The 10,030-nt window shown below is 40.0% G+C and overlaps 1 pseudogene; it reads right to left on the bottom strand.

Annotated features, from left to right (window-relative positions):
* Positions 1-352: 352 nt before the first annotated feature.
* LOC123233758 lies at positions 353-7,845 on the bottom strand (annotated as a pseudogene).
* Positions 7,846-10,030: the final 2,185 nt, after the last annotated feature.

Genomic DNA, 10,030 nt, shown 5'->3' with positions numbered 1-10,030 from the left:
CTGGGACCAGCCACTAGGATCCTGACCTAGTATGTCAGGGCCCACTTTGGCAAGAGTTGCCTCTCCAGAAGGGGATCTTACCCTGCTCTCCAAGCCCCATTGCCCAGTTCCCACCAGACACAGGACTGTCCCCACTGGCTCCAGGACCTCCCCTGCTTATTAAAATATTATATTATTCTGCACTGAAGAAGCCTGGGGGCAGCTACATGACTGGTTATGAGAGTGCCAGGCCTGGAGTCAGGAAGATTGATCCTGAGCTCCTACTTAGGAGTTGTGTGACCCTGGGCAGGTTACTTAACCCCATATTGGTCTCAGTTTCTTCATCTGTAGAGCCAGAGAAGGAAATGGCAAATTACTCCAATAGTTTTGTCAAGAAGTCTAAGTTGATGCACCTTTAGCTTGTGGGAGAGGAGTGATGAATTTTTCTGTGATAGACAGATAAGCAAGACCACCATCTTTGATTTGTGTTATGTGGGTGGCTGGGATTAATGGGTACATAGCACTGCAGACATGGAGGAGAAAAGGCAATGCATAACCTTGGCCTCTGGTTATGGTGTGAATAGATAGCTTCGTTAATTTGTGCCAGAAAATAGGAAGCTTAAGTAAATATTTTCGTAATAAAAAAATTTGTATTTACTTAGAAGCATTCAGAATGTCAACAAAACAGCTGCAACTTTTTTTTTTGGCAATTACAGAGTGGTATTCAGTTTACAGAACAACAATTATTTCATATGCTGCATCAAAGACAACGGAAGATGAAAATGAACTACACCCCCATATATAACTAATTTGTGCTGTGCACCAACAAAAACTTGCTTTAAATTTCCATGCCAATTTACAACCCCTATACTGTACCAGGCAAGGTTAGTGGCTATTGAAAATACCATTAAAGGACAGGGCTATCTAAAGACACATTCGGTAGTTTGTTAACTATACAAAAAAAAAAAAAAAAGACACGGTACAGTTTAAAAACAAATCCTTTTTTTTTTTCTTTAAAAGGAATGAGTTGTGTATAGAAAAAAAGTGCTCTAGAACCAACTTATTCATCCTCATCCTCATCTTCATCCTCATCATCTTTTTCATCCTCCTCGTCTTCATCTTCCTCATCTTCTTCCTCCTCCTTCTTTTTCTTGCTCTTCACTTTGACAACTTCTCACTTTTTTTTATCCACATCAGGTTTTTCTTTAGCCCAGTATGCAGCAATATACTTTTCATACTTTTCCTTCAGCTTAGCTGCCTTCTTTTCATAAGGTTATTTGTCAGGAGGGCGAGGGGGTGAAGAGGAAAGTAGGAGCATGAATCATGTAACCATGTTAACTTTTCTAAAAAATGAATATTAATAAATGCTAAGATAAACAAATAAATAGAATAAAAAAAAGGTTATTTGTCATCTGCAGCAGTATTATTCCACATTTCTCCCCATTTTTTGGCCACATCTCCAAGAGAAAAGCTGCTCCCCTTTGACAATACTCAGATCAGAATAAGAAAAATGCTGAAGGAGGCCTCTTCTCGGTGCATTGGGATCCTTAAACTTCTTTTTTTGTTTCTCCTTTAGGTGGTATGTAGGTTTTCATTTCTCTTTCATAACGAACCTTATCAGCTTTTGCCATGTCCTCAAATTTTCCTTTCTCTTTAGCTGACGTTGTCTTCCACCTTCTGAGCATTTTTTAGAAAATTCTGAGAAGTTCACAGAAGCATCTGGGTGCTTCTCTTTGTGTTCCTCCCAGCAGGTTTGCACAAAGAAGGCATATGAAGACATTTTTCCTCTCAGCTTCTTAAGATCACCTTTGCCTATTTTTTATTATTTTCCCTAAGCGCCCCACAGTCCCAGTACCTGTATGGCTCTTACTTGCCCTGGTGCTGTCTCTGTGGAGCTCTATGTACTGCAGTGGCTATGAGAGCGCTAGCCAGATGCAGCTTCCTCACTCTTTCTGTTCTGTAACATTCAGCCTAAGCAACTATTGTCACTGACTTATGTTATATTTCATATTTAGATGAAAATGGGGACCTGATTGTTTTTTCCAGTGATGTGGAGCTAGACATGGCCTTTTGCTAAATTAAAGAAGAAATCTTAAAGATTTATGTTAAAAGGTGAGAATGGTCTGGAAAGCAGGGCTCTCATTTCTTACAAACAGTTCACAGTGCAGACGACTTGGAATGGGGGCAGTTCTGGGTTGGAAACTGACTTCCCTGATGTTTCCTCATCTGTAAGATAAGGCTAATACTTGTAACACTGACCTAAGGGTGCTTGGGAGAAAAGCTCTTTTGCACCCTTTTTCAAGCTCTAGAGGTGGAAGTAATCATTACCTGGAAGAGAGGACCTTTGAGGATAGCTGCACTGAGGTGGAATCCTGTGTACAAAAATAGAAGCTGGCACTCTGGTTCTTTTGAAGGGACTGAGTCAGGTGTTATTTATGATTACAAAGACAGCTGCTGCTGCTTTGGGAATTTTGCCTGCTCTATTTTTCTTCACTCCTTTTTAGTAGAAAAGGTAGCCTTTTCCATTTGTTCCTTTTGTCTCTTCTCTTTATTCTACTTTGGGTTTGGTCAGTACTAAATGTTCCTGAGTCTGGCAAAGGTGGGGCCCCCAGACACTTTTAAGACCTGGTATTATATGTAAGGTCTTAAAATTTCAAAAGTTGCATTGATGGTGCCTTTTTGGCTCTTGTTGCTTTAAACCAGTGGTTCCCAAACTTTTTTGGCCTACTGCCCCCTTTCCAGAAAAAATATTACTTAGTGCCCCCTGTTACATACTATCACTACCCCCTTACAGTTATTCACCGCCCCAAATGCACCTGTGGCCATCACCACTTTCCTGGATTGCTGCAGCACCCACTAGGGGGCGGTGGTGCCCACTTTGGGAATCACTGCTTTAAAACAAAGACAGCTATTTTGGGACCATCTTTGTTGATGAAGCTTCCTCAGGCTTTGAATAATAAAGTCACTTGCCAATCCTTAGTTCATTAAGGCCCAGGCTCTCTGCCCTGGTGTTCCTAAGGTTTTTTTTGCTCTCCTGGAAAATGGTGGTAGGAAGAGGCATTTCTATTGTTAAAATAGCCCTGCTGTCATCAGTGAATTCTAGGGTTAGTGCTATAAGAATGACACACAGGGAGAGGTACTTGAGGGGGAGTAAGTGAGAGGTAAGTAGTTGGCATCTTTGACTTCAATGATTTTTGCATATTTAAGAAAAACACATGCATACATTGGCTAGAAATATTCATCTCATTCTTCAGTTTGTGGTTCATCACCTCTCTGTCAGGAAGCTGGTAATTTCCTTTTTCATTGTCCTTGGGAATCATGGTTGGTCATTACATATTATTATTTCTTGCACTTTGTTGTAGTCACTATATAAACTGTTTTGAGTCTGCTAAATGTTTTCTGCATCCATTCATATAAGCCTCCCCATATTTCTTTGAATACATCCCTTTGGTCATCTCTTATAGCACAAAAGTCTTCCATTTCATTCATATGCCATAATTTGTTCATCCATTACTCCAATTAATCAGTATCCCCTTCTTGTCCAGTCCACAGAAACTGTGGAGTTGGTAGAGGCCAGAGAAGGTTGAATGATCTGCTAGTCAAGGAAATAAGGACTAGTATGGCCTCAATCAAGGAAGAATAGCATAATAGAGAAGCCTGAATCGGGGTAAGGGAAAAAGGATGTGAAGCACACAGATGGTGGGGAAGTAAGAGCTGAGTAGTAAAGAGAGAAGAACTATTAAGTTCTTTGAAGCCTCTTAAAATGTTTTAGAATGATCAACTCTTAAAGCTTGAAGCAGGGCCACTAGAAGATTTTTTTAAGCTATGTTTGTAGACAGAGGATGGAACCAGTAAAAAAAGAGAGGGCAAAGATGCCAGAAAGGCAACTACAGTAAAGGTCCTAGAGAAACCCTAATGTCAGAATAAGCAGAGGGAACTCCCACCTTGCAGCTTTTACTTAGAAAATAGGAAGGGAAATCCTCAACCTAGGTCCTGCCATCTCAGAGTCACAGAAATTGTGGAGTTAGTAGGGGCCTTGGCAGCTGTCTACTTCGACCTACACCCTAATTATAAAATGCCCAAGTTTTGCCCATTCTTAAAGGACTTAAACGCCCTTATGGCATTTATCTTATCTGAGATATTTATCCCTTAAAGTAGTAAGGGACCTCAGGAATCCCCCTTTAAACCATGCCCAACAAGTGATCTTTTAACTGTCCCTTGAATATTTCCAGCAAAGGGCTACCTTTTGCCTCCCAAAGCATAGCTATAAATGTTAGGAAGTTTTTCCATCTGCTTCTCTGTCATGTTAACCCATGATACCTAGTTCTGCCCTCTAGGTCCAAGAGTAATGAAACTATAAGACAATGAACAATTCAAATAGCTGAAATGGTAGAAAAGCAATCTCAGCAAGAAAATAAAAGAAAACAAACAAAAACTCATTTTTTTTCTCCACATTAAATATCCCCATTCCTTTCGATGGATTTTTCTCTGGTCTGGTCACCAGGCTCCTTAGCTAGCCTCCAGGTCAGTATACTTTTGACATTTTCCAGCTTCTCACTGTATTTCCCAGAATGTGGTTTCCAGACCTGAACATAATCCACCAGGTATAGTTTGGACACTGCCCTTTTTAATGAATGTGGCAGATCATATTCACTCTTCCTTTTTTTTTTTTTTTGAACCCTTGCAAAGATAAGGATTTTGTTTTTGTTTAGGTTGATATTATAACATTTATTTAAAAATGTGATGGGTTAATGGAAACAGCAAAGAAACAAAGTATTCAAATACAAGCTATGTAAAATCCCAACTAAAACCTGAACGTGTCTAATGCATTCATTCAGTAGCTAACTAAAAAGCCCAATAAAGATAACACTCAATATAATAATAAAAGTACTACAAAACAATAGGCAATTTTCAGTTATCAAAATTGTGGGTTTTGCATTTTGTATTCTTTTCTCAATCAGGAAAAATTCTTTTATAACATACATATAAAACAAGATAGAAAAATGCATTATAAACTTGAACCAGTGATTGTTATGCAGTATCTTAGATGTTTCTCATTGTCTGCCTCCATATTCACTCTTGGTTGTTATTAAACACTCTTACCAAGACCTCCAGATTTTTTTCACACAAAGTGCTTCTAACCAAACCTTCCCCATACTTGTACTAGTGAAGTTAATTTTTTTAATCCAAGTGTAGGATATTTTTATTTCTCCCTATTATACTTTTATTTCTCAGATTTAGCCCATAGTCCTAGATTTCCTTCCCTAGATTTTACTTTTAAAAACATTTTTGGTAATTTGTATGATATGCCAAAATGAAATTTATCTTTTAAAGAAATAGCAAAGAAAATCAAGGCATTGTCCTTCTCCAATCCAGTAATGCTTGCCCCATTTTCCAGTCTTTCAAACATCATTAACATTGGCTCAGCAATCACAGCTGCTCCCATGCTGTGCCATGGGAGGCAATTCATCCAGGCCTAGTGACTTGAACTCATCCCCAGAGAGCCAAGGCAAGTGTTCTTTTGCTAAAGGGAGGAGTGTGAAAGAGTGGAAAAGATACTGGCTCTGAGGTTAAAGTAACTGTTTTCATTTCCTGCCTCTGATGCTTATTAGATACCTGACCTTGGACAAATCACTTATTCTCCTCAGGTCTCACTCAGTTTCCCCATCTGTAAAATGAAGGGATTGGCTTCCTAGCTGTGTGACCCTAGGCAACTAGGGTCTGACTGCCTAGCCTTAGCCACTAACCCTGACTGCCTAGCCTTAGCTACTCTTCTATCTTAGAATTGACCCTAAGACAGAAGGTCAAGTTTAAAGGGGAAATAATGAAGGGGTTGTATTAGGTGGCCTCCAAGATGGCCAACTTCTCTAAATGAGTGATTTTATCTACTTACTTAGCTTGGGTTTTGACTGCCTAGAGCAGGGGTCGGCAACGTATGGCTCTTTCTGCAGGAGCCATAAAGTCAATTTTTTTGCAGGCGCTGTTACAGGAGCACACTGTGAGCACTGTACGGCTCTCACAAAATTACATTTTAAAAAATGTGGCGTTTATGGCTCTCACAGCCAAAAAGGTTGCCGACCTCTGGCCTAGAGGAATGATTACCTGAACTTGGCTGGCTTCAAGGTGTGAAAGGTTGAAATGGATGAAAGGATGAAATATTATTTCATCCTCCCAAGAATGGGTACTCCCGAGCCAGTGTTACAAGTGTGCCAGTTAGCAAGCAAGTACAAAGAATGGGAGCACTCAGGCTCCTCTTATCCTAGTTCCTGATGCAAAGATGGTTCCTCCCCTCATTCCCCATTGGCTGGTTACTTGACAGTTACAATCTTGTCCTGAAAGCTAGCTAATGGAATGTGCAATTTACAAAATTAATTATCCTAATTATTCAAACAGACTTTAACCAATCAAAACAAGGTCTGTCTTGATTCATTCCTGTCTATCTGCATATCCTATAGCCTTTTTATAGGGATAGCTTCTCAGTTTGTGTCTTGTCAGCCTAAGCCAGTGATGGCGAATCTTTTGGAGACAGAGTGCCATACCTGCCCCCTACCAGAGACTGAGTGCCAGGTGCCTCCCCCCTTTACCCCACACAGGGGAGGGAGAAAGTTGGACAGAGGGACAGGTGAAGTGAGGAATATCCTCAGCAAGTGTAGGAGGGGGAGGGGAATGGCCTGAGCACTCTGCTCCCCTCCAGCTCTGCCACCTGTGAGCCACCCACTTTACCTCTTGTGTGCTCCCATTGACTGCTGGGCAGAGGGGTGGGGATTTGAAACAATGTCATCAGGCACTGTGGAGAGGTTGGGGGGAAGCAGCTCTGCCCAAGTCCCTCTGCTTTTCTAGTAACATACTCTAGCACATGAATACAGAGAGTGCTCTTTGGCACCCATGCCATAGGTTCGCTTTCACCAGCCTAAGCCAATGTGGTTTTGGAGAAATGAGGCTTAGATTCGGAACATGAAACAATTTATTTTGATCGAAATTTAGGTAACACAGCCTGATTTCTTCCTGCTTCAGCTCCATTCTGTATCTTTGTGAGAGGAGTCCATCATTTTATAAGTTCCTACCCCACACAACTCCTTACCTTGTTCATTGTGCTCAACTCTTTGTGAGCCCATGGACATAGCACACCTGGCCTTTTGGCTTCCATTATCTGCAGTCTTTCCAAGCTCTTGTTTGTTGTTTCCATGACATTGTCTACCTCATCCTCTGCTATCTCCTTTGCCTTTGTCTTCAATCTTTCCCAATATCAAGATCTCTTTCTTCCTATCTTCCTTCCCTCCCTTTCTACCTTCCTTCCTTCCTTTCCCTTACCTTCTGTCTTAGTATCAAGTCTAAGACAGAAGAGCAGGGAGGGTTAGGCAATGGCTTGCCTGGGGTCACATAACTAGGAAATATCTAAGGCAGGATTTGAACCCAAGTCCTCCTGACCCCAGGCCAAGCTCTAGCCACTATGCTATCTACATGCCCCATCAGGGTGAGTGTTCTTCTCAGGAGTCAGAACCCAACATAAGCAAGTAGATAAAATCATTTCCAATCCATTTTCCAATGAATCCTGACTTTTCATTATGTGATCAGAGTATTTGAGCTTCTACTTCAGTATTTGACTTTCCAGTGAACAGTCTGAATTAATTTCTTTAAGTATTGACTGATTTGATCTCTTTGAGTCCAAGAGACACTCAAAAGTCTTCTCCAATACCGTAATTTGAAAATGTCGAATCTGTGGCACTCGGCTTTCTTTATATTCAGCTCTGGTGATCGTATGTCGCCACCAGAAAAAACACAGCTCTGACTGTGACCTGCCCATCTTGGGTCACCCTGCACAGCCTGGCTCAGAGCTTTATTGAGCTCTGCCAGGCCCTCCGCCATGCTGAGGCAGTGACCCAGGAGGGCATGTAAGCCTGTTCTGGCTGGTCTCTCCCAGATATCTCCTGAGAGCCTAAAGATGGCCTGATGTGGGAAAGGTCAGTGTTTTAGTTGGGAGTAAGAGCCAGCAGCAGACTGTGGCTGTTGTTCAAGGATCAGCTTAGCTAAGTTTGGAGGGGCCGGGACCCAAAGAGAAGTAACCAGCCCAGTGATTTCTCTTTTTCCTCAGCAACACCTCATGAAGAGCTTGTCTCTGAAGATTTAGAGGGGATGTGACTGTTCTCAAGGAGAGACTGCCCATAAGATAGTCATCAGTCTTTCAAGGGGTTGAAACGAAGAGCTGAGGTCCTACTGATGGATCTGAGGGGAAATGGACAGAAATGGCTTCTCTTAAGATAATAATAATAAATAATGTTATATGATAAGATAATTATAGCAATAATAATAAAAATTTAGCATTTATATAGCACTTTAAAGTTTGCAAAGCTGCTTTTTCATTTGCTTCTCAAAATAACTCTGTGAGAGGTATTCTTATTATCATTCCCATTTTACAAATGAGAAAACCGAGGAACAAGAGATTAAATTACTTTTCCAGGATTGCACAGGCAAATGTTTGAGGCCAAATTTGAACTGAGATATTCCTGATTATAAGTCAGGCATTATTCAGCTTTATACCTAACTCCTTGAGGGCAGGGGCTGTTCCTTTTCTTTTTCTTTTTCTTTTTTTTCCTTTTTTTTTGGTCTTTATATCTCTGGTGCCTGGCACATAGTAGATATTTCATAAATCCTTGCTGAAGTAATGAATAAGTAGATCATTTAATGGCAAGAGGAAAAGGTTTAGAACTAGGGTTATCAAAATCAAAATAAAATAGCTAGGTGGTACAATGGATAGAGTTCCAGGCCGGAATGTGGAGGACTTGGGATCAAATTTGATCTCAGATACTTTCTAGCTGGGCACTTGCCATTTAACCCCCATTGCCTAGCCTTTATCACTCATCTTTCTTAGGATTAATACTAAGACAAAACAAGGTAAGGGTTTTTGTTAATCAAGATTTAAAACAAAAAAACAATAAAGTAAAAACAGTCTGGTCATAGCCTGAGACATTAGTAAGAAAAAAACAGTTTCTTCTCTGATAAAAGTCCCACTAGGTAGGTAAACACTGGCCAGTTTGTCATAATATTTGGGTACTGGAACTGGAAAATGAGAGAGAGAGACACACATACCAAGGGATGAATAAAAAGATTTGGAACAATTGTGTGCTCGGTTTAGAGGGAATGGATTTGTAACTAACTTAAGCAGCTAGTAGGGTTTTGCAACCTTTTTCCCAGCCTACCTGGACTACCCAGCTGAGAAGTCAGACCCTAAAAGTGACCACAATTTTTCAGTTACTGTGTATAATATTCTGCTTCTGCTCATTTTACTTCAAATCAGTTCATGTAGGTCTTTTCCAGTTCTTATAAAAATTAAGCAGTTCATCATTCCTTATATTACATTAGTATTCCATCACCATCATAGACCACAATTTGTTCAGCCATTCCCCAATTGAGGGACACCCCCATATTTTCCAATTTTTTGTCACCATAAAAAGTGCTGCTGTAAATATTTTTATACACGGGTCCATACCCATTTAAAAAAATTCTCTTTGGAATACAAACCTCATAGTGGTATTGCTGGATCAAAGGGCATGCATTCTTTTAAAGCCCTTTGGGCATAATTCCAAATTGCCTTCCAGAGTGGTTGAATCAATTATACCTCTTCCAGCAATGCATTAATGTCCCAATTTTGCCACATCCTTTGGAAAGGACTTGTTGCAGAACATTTTCCCGTCTCAGGAATCATTAGATTTTTGGTAAACATTATATGTTGCAATTTGTCATTACCTTTGCCCTCCCCTTGTTACTAATATACTGTATTATCAAGAATCTATGTGTAAATTATAAAATACTTTTCACACAAATAAAACTAGATCTAAACTATTGGAAAAATAGTAATTGCTCATGGGTAGCATGAGTTAATGTAATAAAAATTACAATCCTGCTTATAAAATTACTAAAAAACTATTTTATAGAACTAGAAAATATAAAATTCATCTGGAAGAACAAAGGATCAAGAATATCAAGAGAACTAATGAAAAAAAAATGTGAAGGATGGAGGCCTAGCAGTACTAGATCTTAAACTGTACAATAA

The sequence above is a fragment of the Gracilinanus agilis genome, chromosome 2 (genome assembly GCF_016433145.1).
Source record: "Gracilinanus agilis isolate LMUSP501 chromosome 2, AgileGrace, whole genome shotgun sequence".
In the NCBI taxonomy this organism is placed as follows: Eukaryota; Metazoa; Chordata; class Mammalia; order Didelphimorphia; family Didelphidae; genus Gracilinanus; species Gracilinanus agilis.
The sequence above is the reverse complement of the archived record's forward strand: the minus strand, read 5'-3'. Positions and strand labels throughout refer to the sequence as shown.